Source organism: Gopherus evgoodei, chromosome 7 (assembly GCF_007399415.2).
Source record: "Gopherus evgoodei ecotype Sinaloan lineage chromosome 7, rGopEvg1_v1.p, whole genome shotgun sequence".
Lineage (NCBI taxonomy): Eukaryota > Metazoa > Chordata > Testudines > Testudinidae > Gopherus > Gopherus evgoodei.
In genome coordinates this window covers 124,920,241-124,932,600 of record NC_044328.1, presented here as the reverse complement: position 1 = coordinate 124,932,600, position 12,360 = coordinate 124,920,241, and positions in this window count along the sequence as shown.

Sequence of the window (12,360 nt, the reverse complement as noted above, 5' to 3'; positions counted from 1 at the left end):
TGTGCCTAAAGTGCCTGGGGGAATCACACATCTCGGACAAGTGCCGCATTTGTAAGGCTTTTAAGCCTAGGACAAAGAAGGAGAGAGACCAGAGACTGAGGACTCTCCTTATGGAAGCGGCACTCGACCCAGCAGCTTCACAGACCATCACCTCTACACCGGCACCGAACCGAGCCGGCACCGGAAAGACTCCCCGGCACCGACCTTCCCTGGCACCGGGTCCCGAAGCAAGGCCCTCGAAGTCTGCAACTCCGTCCAGGCAGACTCGAGTGGAGCGCCCAGCACCTGCCTCTGCCGCGGCACCACCGACAGGGATCCCGTCGACTCCGGGCCCGGAGGGTCCGTCGAGTCCGGTCCCGCCTAGCTCCCCCATAAGATCTGGGGTTGAGCTATTGGTCCCATCGACGCCGGAGACCTTCGCCTCGGCACGGGACCTAATTGCCCTGACTGAGCCAACTCAGCCTCCACCCCCGGTACCTCCGGTGCAGGTTGTGTCCAGAGGCAAACCGATGATGAAAGCGCCGTCTCGGGACTCACACTCGCTGTCAAGGTCCCATCACCGTGGTCGCTCCAGATCCCGGCGCCGCTCGCAGTCCCGGCACCGCTCCCCTCGGCGGTACCGGTCGCACTCGCGGCACCGGTCGTCCTCCAGGCAGTCCTGGTCTGGCTCTAGTCATCGATACCGGCACCGGGACTCTAGGAGCCGTTCCCGCCGTCGATCAGCTCCCCGGTCGACCTCCCGGCACCGAGTCGGCGGCCGGTACCGGTCCCGATCCCGGCACCGAGTCAGCAGCCGGTACCGGTCCCGATCCCGGCACCGAGTCCAAGACAGACCCCGGTCCCAATCCCGGCACCGGTATGACTCCCGGTACCGGTCCCCGGCACCGAGAACATCTTCGGTGCCAGGACGAGGAGATTCTTACCAGCCGCGGTCGGCCCCTCCATGGCCTTCCAGACAGCCGTCTGTGTCGTCGCAGGCGGACAGTGTTTATGCACTGGGCACAGACAGGCAAGCGGCCCTTTTTCAAGACCCTCCTCAACAGGACCAGGGACCGCAGCAGTGGGGGTCCTGGACACCCTGAGCGTATCACCAAGCCCAGGGCCCCCAACAGCTTCCTCCTAGGCCTGCGACGACGGAGCACAGGGTGCCGGAGGCGTCGCTGTCTCGCCCCCCGCCTCCCCGGACGGAGAGGACAGGTCAAAACAGCAAGACCCTGAGCTCCCTCCGGAGTCAGAGGCAAGGGCTCAGACAGACCCCCCGCTGGACACTCTCTTGCCAGGGGTCTCCTCATCATCTTCTCCCGATGAGGCTGTGGCAGGCACCTCTTCCTCTAGCCCTCCTCCACTAGATCTCAGGGCACATCAGGACCTCCTCAGGCGCGTAGCACAGAACTTGAGCCTGTAAGCTGAGGAGGTCTCCGAGATCGAGGATCCCGTCGTCAGCATCCTCTCCTCTGATGCTCCCACCAGGGTCGCCCTGCCCTTTATTCGGACGATCCAGGCCAACGCCAATACGATCTGGCAATCGCCGGCCTCCATCCCCCCTACTGCACAGGGCGTCGAGCGGAAGTACATGGCCCCCTCCAAGGGCTATGAGAACCTCCACGTTCACCCGACACCGTGCTCCCTCGTGGTGCAGTCGGTGAATGAGAGGGAGCGTCATGGACAAGAAGCCCCAGCTCCCAAATCCAAGGAGGCCAGGCGTATGGACCTCCTCGGCCACAAGGTCTATTCGGTGGGGGCCCTTCAGCTCAGGGTGTCCAACCAGCAAGCCCTTCTTAGCCGCTACGCCTTTAACTCTTGGGTGGCAGCGGATAATTTTAAAGAGCTGTTGCCACAGGAGGCGCATCAAGAATTTGCGGCAATTCTTGACGAGGGCAAGAAGGTTGCAAGAACCTTGTTGCAGGCCTCCTTGGACGCTGCAGACTCGGCTACTCATACCCTCGCTTCGGGGGTGACAATGCGCCACATCTCCTGGCTTCAGGTTTCTGGCCTTCCACCAGAGCTCCAATACACCATCCAGGACCTCCCGTTCGAAGGCCAGGGCCTGTTCTAGGAGAAGACAGACCCCAGACTAAAAAGTCTGAAGGACAATCGGGTCATTATACGCTCCCTTGGGATGCACATGCCCGGGACACAACGCAGACCCTTCCGGCCGCAACAACAGCAGCAGCGCCGGCAGTACCCCCAGTTCCGCCAGCGGCAGGACCTCAATAGGCGCCGCGGCAGAAATGGAAGGCGCAGACAGTCGGGGAATCAAGGGGGGCAGAACCAAAGCTCCTCTAAAGCCCCACCTGGACCCAAACCTTCGTTTTGAAGGTGCGCCCGAGGGCGTAGTACCAGTTTCCCCCAAGGATCCTTCCCCCCCGTTTTCCAACCGCCTTTCGTTTTTCCTCCAGGCGTGGAACCAAATAACATCGGACCGCTGGGACTTACGCACGGTGCAGACGGGATACCGTCTGCAGTTTATGTCTTTTCCTCCCTCCCGCCCCCCACCCTCATCCCTCTTCAGGGACCCCTCTCACGAGCAATTCCTCCGCCAGGAGGTGCAGACGCTCCTCGACAAAGGAGTCATAGAGGCGGTTCCGGAGAACGAGAAGGGCAAGGGGTTTTATTCCCGCTACTTTCTGATCCCCAAGGCCAAGAGAGGCCTCAGATCCATTCTCGACCTGCGGGAACTCAACAAATATCTGGTGAAGTTGGAGTTCCGCATGGTATCCCTGGGGACCATTATCCCATCTCTGGATCCTGGAGACTGGTATGCCGCCCTCGACATGCAGGACGCTTATTTTCATATCGCCATATGGCCACACCACAGATGTTTCCTTCGGTTCGTGGTCAACCGCCATCACTACCAATTCGCGGTCCTCCCGTTTGGCCTCTCTACGGCCCCGAGGGTATTCACCAAATGCATGGCTGTCGTTGTCGCACATCTTCAACGCAGTCGCATTCACGTGTTCCCTTACCTCGACGATTGGCTGATTCAGGGCACCTCAGAGCTGCAGGTCCACAGCCACGTCCGCAGGATCACTGGCCTGTTTACTACCTTGGGCCTCATGATCAACGTGGACAAGTCCACTCTGCTCCCCTTGCAGAGAGTAGAGTTCATTGGGGCCGTCCTGGACTCCACCTTGGCCAGGGCCCTTCTACCGTTGCCCAGGTTCCAGTCGCTGTCAACCATCGTTCAGGGCTTGCTGGCGGCCCCCCTGACCTCTATAAGGACATGCCTAACCCTGTTAGGCCACATGGCGGCTTGCACGTTAGCTCCGCATGAGGCCCCTCCAATCTTGGCTCATCGCACAATCCGGCCGGCCAGACAGTCACTAGACACGCTTGTCACAATCCCCCAGGGGGTGTTGGATTCCCTCGGCTGGTGGCTAGACCAGTCCGTCGTGTGTGCGGGGCTCCCATTTCACCCACCCCAGCCCTCGGTGTCCCTAACAACGGATGCCTCAGATCTCGGCTGGGGGGCCCACCTGGGAACCCTGAGGACACAGGGCCTGTGGTCCCTGCAGGAGGTGGATCTACACATCAACATGCGGGAGTTGAGAGCGGTCCGCCTTGCTTGTCAAACGTTCTGTCACCAGCTTCGAGGTTGTTGTGTCGCGGTATTCATCGACAACACGACGACCATGTACTATATCAACAAGCAAGGCAGCACCAGATCCTCTCCCCTATGTCACGAGGCGATGCAACTCTGGGACTTTTGTATAGCCCACTCCATTCACCTCATGGCTTCCTTCCTCCCCGGAGTACAGAACACGCTGGCGGACAGCCTGAGCACATCCTTCCTCTCGCACGAGTGGTCCCTCTGCCCGGACGTCGCCTCTCGATCTTCCAGTGGTGGGGTTGTCCCCGTGTGGACCTCTTCGCGTCCGGGGGGAAGAGGAAATGCCAGGCGTTCTGCTCCTTTCAGGGCCGGGAACCCGGGTCTATAGCGGACGCCTTCCTTATTCCGTGGACGACCCACTTGTTCTACGCGTTCCCTCCGTTCCCACTAGTCCATAAGCTCGTTCTGAAGGTGCGCAGGGACAGGGCCCGCGTGATTATGGTAGCCCCAGTGTGGCCCAGGCAGCATTGGTACCCCTTGTTGCTGGACCTGGCCATAGCCAACCCAGTCCCCCTGCCCCTTCACCTGGACCTGATCACCCAGGACCACAGTACTCTCTGTCACCCGGACCTCCAGTCGCTGCACCTACCAGCGTGGCTCCTGCGTGGCTGACCGGATCCGAGTTACGCTGCTCTACCCCAGTACGTGAGGTACTCTTGGGCAGCAGGAAGCCTTCCACTAGAGCGACGTACTTGGCCAAGTGGAAGCGTTTCTCCTGTTGGTGCACGGAGAGGGGTTTCCTCCCTATGAAAGTTTTGGTCGCCAATATATTGGACTATATTTGGTCCCTCAAGCAACAGGGCCTGGCGATATCGTCCCTTCGGGTTCACCTGGCGGCTATCTCCACCTTTCACCCGGGTGGGGATGGCCGCTCCATTTTCTCTCACTCGACGGTGACTAGATTCCTTAAGGGGCTGGAACGTCTATAGCCCAACGTCCGACCCCCTGCCCCTACCTGGGATCTTAACCTGGTTCTGACTCGGCCCCCCTTTGAGCCGTTAGCGACTTGCTCCCTACTCTATCTTTCTTGGAAGACTGCCTTTCTAGTAGCCATTACCTCAGTTAGACGGGTGTCGGAACTCCGGGCGCTCACGGTAGATCCCCCGTATACGGTCTTCCATAAAGATAAGTTGCAGCTGAGACCGCACCCTGCCTTTCTCCCCATGGTGGTCTCAGCCTTTCACGTCAACCAGGAAATCTTCCTCCCGGTTTTTTTCCCGAAGCCTCATTCCTCACGCGGGGAGCAACAACTCCACTCGCTTGATGTCCGTCGGGCTCTCGCGTTTTATGTGGAGAGGACCAAACTCTTCCGCAAATCCCCCCAGCTTTTCGTGGCAGTAGCGGACCACGTTAAGGGGCTTCCCATTTCCTCGCAGAGGTTATCCTCGTGGGTAACGTCCTGTATGTGGGGAAGGAGGGCGGGTGTGGAATGCATATGAGCAACACATCTCGAAGAACAACAGTTACAAAGGTGAGTAACCATCTTTTCTTCTTCGAGTGATTGCTCATATCCATTCCAGTTAGGTGAATCCCAAGCCTTACCTAGGCGGTGGGGTTGGAGTGAGAAGTCGCGGCATGGAGCACTGCAGAGCCGAAGGCCGCATCCTCTGTGGACTGCTGGACCAGGGCGTAGTGGGCAGCAAAGGTGTGGACCGATGACCAGGTCGCTGCCCGACAGATCTCCTGGATGGGCACGCGGGCGAGGAAAGCCAACGACGACGCCTGCGCCCTGGTAGAGTGCCTTGGCTAGTATGAACTGGAAAAAACTATTTGTGAACTCTGGATTTCTTGATTCCATCCAGGTGTGAAGTGGATGTGTCAAGTTTACAGACTTCTGAAGCAGAGGCAGAGCGGTTTGGATTTCCTGGTCAAGGTGTTGGCTGAGCTGTGGGAAAGAATGAGGCGGGCAGAAGTTCATTCTCATGGTGTAGTGTGGAGGGTGATGGGAAGGCTGAAGGGTAATGGAAGGATGATTCTTGTCGTCCAAGGCATTGAGACCTGTGCTAGTTGAAGCACTGCTGGGCTCTCCTGAACAGCCACAGCTGCTCTCCTATTGCTTAACCTGTGAGAGAAGAAAGAAATGGTGGAAGCAGTGAGGAGTGAATCCAGCCTTCAATGGACTCCAGAACCTGCTGACTGAAGCAACACAGGGAACTGCTCCACTATTGCCATGCCGGTGAGACAGAGGGAACAATGTTTTGTTATGAGTTCTGAAGAACATGGATTGAGTTTAAGGAGGCCATGGTCTCCAGCAGATAGATCATCGGCCTGGGAATCAGAAAACTTGGCTTCTGTTCCCAGCTCAGCCACCAAACTGCTGTGACCCTCTTTCTGCTCGGTATCTCCTCCTGCCCTCTGTCTGTCTTGCCTCTTTAGATTGTATGTGCTGCAGGGCAGGGGCCTTCTTTCATGTGTCTGTACAGCCCCATCTCAAGTAGGGTTATAGGTATTGCTAAACAAACAATGATGATAATAGTAAGAGGATACGGAAAGAAACCTCCCTGACTAAATTTGCCGGCACCAGAGTTTCAGGTTCTCTCTGCTAACATTTCTCTGCAAGTCCCATGTTTTGAAGTGTTTGAACTTCCTCTCATCAACGCAGCTCAGTCTCTGCCCAAAGAAAGTGACTTTTGTAACATGCGGAGCTGTTTTATATTTGCACAAGACCCTCACTCTGCTGCAAGTTGAAATGAAGGAGGGGGCTGCATAAGGATAGCAAGTAGAGATTCTTCACTGTGCCCCAGCTTATCTTTGCTTCTAATGACCTATAGGCGGCAATAGCGAGTAGGACATAACTGAGAGCAGTCTTTAAGTTGCGATAATTTGCACTAGAGACACTAGGAATCCGGGGACCACAAAGGAGACTGAAAGCCAGCTTTCTCTGCCCCTTTCTCATATTCCTGCTGCCCTGAACTTAGCAACAGAGCAGCTCTGAACTGATAGATTGGCCTATTCTGGAAACTGAGAAAGTGTTCTGTACCACAGCTCAGAAATGACAATGAGATAGCAGAATTTGAAGAACTATGACTGTAAAGTTTTTGACAGGTGTTTTTAGTGATCATATCCTCAGAACTTACTGCTGTAGCTATCACTCGAGCTCTCACACCAGCTGTACAAGCCTTTTATGCTTTATTTTGCATTTTGTGTTTCCAAATAATACATAAGAATGCAAGTAAATACAAACCCTCTTCACCCCCAACCCTCCCCCTTCCTTTACCCATAATGCCATAGAGCAGAGCTCATATACTGCTTTCTGGAGGATCAGGTATGGATGCTGGAACTAGGGGTGCTGCCGCACTCCCTGGCTTGAAGCGGTTTCCATCATATATAGGGTTTATAGTTTGGTTCAATGGCTCCTGGCACCCCCACTATACAAATTGTTCCAGCACTCCTGGGATTAGGTTTTGAATTGCTTCTAATGCTGAGAAAGATTGTAGCCTTTAAAAGCCTGGGCAATTCATGTTAGAACACCCTTTAAAAACAAAAGAGCTCCCTCTGCAGCTCTAACAAGATTCTCAAGCCTTACATCATGCGAATTCACAAATTAAAAGCAGTGCCCCTGCAGATGCAGAGAAAGAGTGGATGCTCTTTGCATTTCCTCCTTGTCAGTCTGAATGATACTTGTGCCACCAACAAACAGAGGCTTAACAAGTGCCTCTCTGCATTGTACGGCATCCTCTTCACATTTGCAGAAGAGGTTCCTCTAGTTTCCTTACTCGGGGGTAATTAACAGAAGAAATATATTACCATCAGCTGGTGTTTCTCAGGGATTTTCTCAGGTTTTGATTGGTGCGGCCCTTCGGATATGTTCCAGCAGTTAAATTCCCTTGGGCCTCCTCCTCCTTTTGCAACTCTGGCAAGACTAATGCACACGGCTGTCCAAGTCCCGTAATTCTTCCTTGACACAATTTGTTTTCCCTGAACATTCGGCCCCTACTTGGACCTCAGCGAACATTTACGACTTAGTCACGTCACTGCTCAAGGACGCTGCCCTGATACTTGCCTAATGTACAACTCCTCCGTGAGTGGCTTGTTTATAAGAGCTTCAAATGATGCACAAAGTGATTAAACACACACGGCTGAGCACACTGAGTGCAGAGCATTGCTATTAAAAATAGCATGGACTGCATCACTGTGTTCGTTCTGAACTACAAAATTCAGGTGCTCACTCTGGTGCCCGTGGGAACATTCATTCATGATGTTATATATCAGCGGCTGAGGCTGAGGTTGTTGGGTTGGTTTTTTTTAACTCTTTGTTATTCCAGAGATACGCAAGGCTGGGTTCGTCATTCCAACAGTGCATCACTGTGAGCCGACATCGGGACGGCACCAGAGGGAGAAAAAGGTGGCTCTAATCTACACCTTGGTGCCACCAGTATTCTGACCCTAGCCCAGGGCCTGCCCTCCCCTGACACAAATTAAAGGAGTTTTGGGGCTCTTCCACAACAGAGAATATCTAGAGATCAGTGTGCTCTCTCCTTACCCCCTTTGCTCGTGGTTCGGAGCCTTTGTGCCCTAGACAAAGAAACAGGAGTCAGGGCCAACCACCAACTCTCCACTTCTCTCCCCTTGAGGCTTCTTCCTTTGCTCTGTTATGGGTCATGAATTCCTCTCCAAGGTATGGTCCTCTCCCAGGGTCCAGGCTGTCTCACCAAACCATCATCTCCTCCCCCACACACACACTTGGTGTCCCTTATCCAGACATCTAGTTGCCTCTTTAGGCCTCTTCATAGGCCCTTCCATTGGTTTCTTCTAAACGTTCTCCAAGACCTTCCCAGACCAAAGCTACTGCCCCTATCTTAATGTCTCTCTCAGGAGAGAAGACTTGCTGCAGATCTTGAGCCTTCCTTCTTTTAAGGGAAGGGCTGTTTTATATCCTCTGGCACTTCTTCCCAACATTCTTTGCTGTGAGGCCTAACACTCCCATCAACCCTGGGAACTACTCCTCCCAGAATTCCTTTGTTTTGAACTGAAGCTGAGAACAGGTCGGTGCTGGGTCTGCACTGCCATCAGGACCATTCTGTGGTCCTCATTACCACATAGCTTGAACGGTTCTACTCAATTAAGGGCCACCAGATTTAGCTGTTAATTACACTGCTGTCAATTTGAGGTAATCCCACTGGCGTAAAGAGAGTTACTCCAAATTCACTCTAGTGCTCATGAGCAAAATTTGGTCCAAAACATCTCCATCTTAGAGATAGAAAAGCATGCTTTACATGTTGCAATCACTCTCTGAGAGCAAGGCAACTACTCTTTCATTCAGATCTGGCTAATAAGAAATTCCCTAGAAAATCTCCTAGAAAGGACCAATACCCAGATGTACCCTGTATCTCACTACACCCTCTGAGTCTCTGCAAACCCACACATAGGAATGACAACAAGTATTTCTAGATTTATAAATTCCAAGTGCAGTTGTCTAGCTTCCCACTCCTGCATTATCCTTTTATGAGCGGAGACACTGAAGTTAATGTAACCTCATGGCTACCCCCATTCTCACAGAACATAGATGTTTGCCGTGCAGTGTCATAGAACTCTGAGGTTATGAGTATTAGTGCCTAGAAGCAGGGATGGTGTCCATTTTGTACTGCAAAATGTTATCCATACGCTGCTATGGAACAATAAGCCCATGTAGCTACCTTCTCATGGATGCCTATGAACACACTAGAAAGCTAACACTTCTGGCAGACAGTGCCCTTGGATATCAAATAGCTGATAAAAAGCTGATGACAGCAGACTTTTTATTTTACTATTGCAATAATACTAGTGTAGGAGGAAAAAACACTTTTTCCTGGACTGCTCTTTAAGAAACACTATGCCAGATTGGAGTAATATTTTTGTTGGGTTTTCCACTTTTCCTGAACATATGGAATTCCTCTTTGTTATTTATATATTTTGGACGTACAATGAATAGGCTAGTGATAGTTATTCACTAGGTAGTTATAAGACATCGGCCAATAATTTCATTTCCAGAGTTGTAGGAAACCAGCACAGATGTAGAAAATAACACAATTTAGTATTTATGAAGTGCCAGTTTTCTATAAAACATGAGAATCTGGTTATCATCACAGCTATTCATTAAAATTCAAACACTTACAGACTGTATAACAATCCTTAAAACTAACATTTTGGAAACCTAACACTTAAGGGGCAAGTCCTACATATCTCACTCACCCAAGACTGCTGTTGAAGTCACTGGGAGTTTTAGGATGTGCAATGTGATTTTTCCCTCAAGAACACAGACTAAGAACAGCCAAATGTCTCCTCAGGATTCACTGGAAATATGTGCCCATGTCCATTAACAGCATACAATAGAATACAGCAATGGCTATTGTTGTGCAACTGATTGCAACGTATTACAAGGGAAATCTGTATGCATTAGGAAGGATGACAGAAGAGGCTTCAACAATGATTAAAAAGTAAACTCTTCTACCACTACTGTCAATTCGTCCATGAGAAACGTAAAACTTATTTTCCTCCCGATTTTAGCAGTGAAAATATTTTAGTGTCTCGGCTGAAGTACAATAGAATGGAACTTTTAATGCGGTGGGGGGATTTTTGTTTTGTGTGTTAAAATTATTGCTTTAACATTGGAACTCATTGCCACAAAGATTGATTCCAAGCTCTCACTGGGATTCTAAAGTCATTGGGACTATGCACATGCCTAATTGCGTTGCTGAAACAGGGCCTTGTATCTAACATCCACTGTTACATTAAATAGGATTAACAAAAAAAAGGGGGAGGTATAAACACTTGTGTTACAGGGTATACGACAGCCACTCACTGAGGGAGGTTGAGAAGGAATTTCCCCAGCGAATTCGTAATTCCATAATTATCCATGTTCCTTGCACCTTCCTTTGAAGCATCTGGAATTGGCCACAGTTGAAGACAGGATACCAAGCCAACTGGACCACTAGTCTGATCTGATATGGCAAGTGCTCACTTGCTCTCTATACTAGCAATGAACATAAATAATAAAAACAGATTTCAGTAATAGATGTCACCACCGTTATTTTCTCTTATATGGGATTCTCCTTCCTGGGTTGTGTCATAAACAGATAGCTAAGGGTTAATGTCTCTTTCACCTGGAAAGAAGTAACCTGAAACACCTGACCAGAGGACCAATCAGGAAACAAGACTTTTTAAAATCTGGGTGGAGGGAAGTTTGTGTCTGAGTTCTTTGTCTTGTGCCTGTCTCTCTCTCGGCTATGAGAGAATTTCTGTTTCCTGCCTTTCTAATCTCCTGTTTCCCAGTTGTAAGTACAAAGAGATTGTTTTTTTTTCTTTTGTATTTACATGTGTGTAGTTGCTGGAGTGTTTTAAATTGTGTTCTTTTGAATAAGGCTGTTTATTCATATTTCTTTTAAGCAATTGACTCTGTATTTGTCACCTTAATACAAAGAGACCATTTTTATGTATTTTTCTTTCTTTTTACATAAAGCTTTCTTTTTAAGACCTGTTGGAGTTTTTCTTTAGTGGGGAACTCCAGGGAACTGAGTCTGTGCTCACCAGGGAATTGGTGGGAGGAAGAAGTCAGGGGGATATCTGTGTGTGTTAGATTTACTAGCCTGATTTTGCATTCCCTCTGGGTGAAGAGGGAAGTACTTGTGTTTCCAGGACTGGAAATAGGAGAGGGTGGAGTCCCTCTGTTTAGATTCACGGAGCTTGCTTCTGTGTATCTCTCCAGGAACCCAGGGAGGGAACACCTGGAGGGGGGAAGGGAAATGGTTTATTCCCCTTTGTTGTGAGACTCAAGGAATTTGGGTCTTGGGGTCCCCAGGGAAGGTTTTTGGGGGGACCAGAGTGCCCCAAAACACTCTAATTTTTTGGGTGGTGGCAGCTTTACCAGGTCCAAGCTGGTAACTAAGCTTGGAGATTTTCATGCTAAACCCCATATTTTGGACGCTAAGGTCCAAATCTGGCAATAGGTTATGACATGGTGGCAGCGTTTGTGGGAAAGATAGAATCCAGAAGCCAGTAGAAACATTATATTTTTCTTTTCTCTGCTAGGGGCTTTTAAGCAGAGAGAAACAGTTTGGTTTTAAATGACAGGTTGTCTGTCTGATAACTATGCTCTATTCACAATAATCATTCCCACATCATTTTTTAATATGAAATTCAGCAGAATTAGTGAAACTTAGCTCTCTACCTCATGCATCCCAGCCAGGCTGCGTTGAGCGCAAGAGCTAAGGTAAAAGGTAAGGTAGCAGAGATAGGTAAAAGGTAAAGATAGCTTTAAACTATCTTTATGGAGCCCAGGTTAAGTGAGCACACCCCCCAGGGCCACTCTAGCATAAGTCCAAACTGCAATGGCGGGTGATGTTGGAGGGAGGTAAGGAATCACTGGGTCTCCAGCCAGAAGGCAACATGAGGTAGCAGTGATGAAAGGCATTCTTTAGGCAAGGGCTAGGGAGAGCTCATAGCAAAATAGACCTAGGAACTGCAAAAAAAACCAACCAAAAAACAAAAAAAAACCCTCATGTAGGAGTGAGCATAAGCTAGCTTTCTGCTGTACCAACATACATAGAGGAGCACATGGTAAACCAGACCCTACCATTTCTCTGGCATTGTTTTGGAAGAGGGTGAATGAGTCCTGTGGTGACTAGTGGGACCCTCTGCAGGCTGAGCGAGCTTGAAGAGAACAGGTGAACCACTGGATCCTTCTCCGGAACCAGCTTCAAGCCTTTGGAGGCTTCCTGTTGATTACAATTAGGAGGTCTTTTGGCAATGTTGAACCTCATTTCCTGCACGTG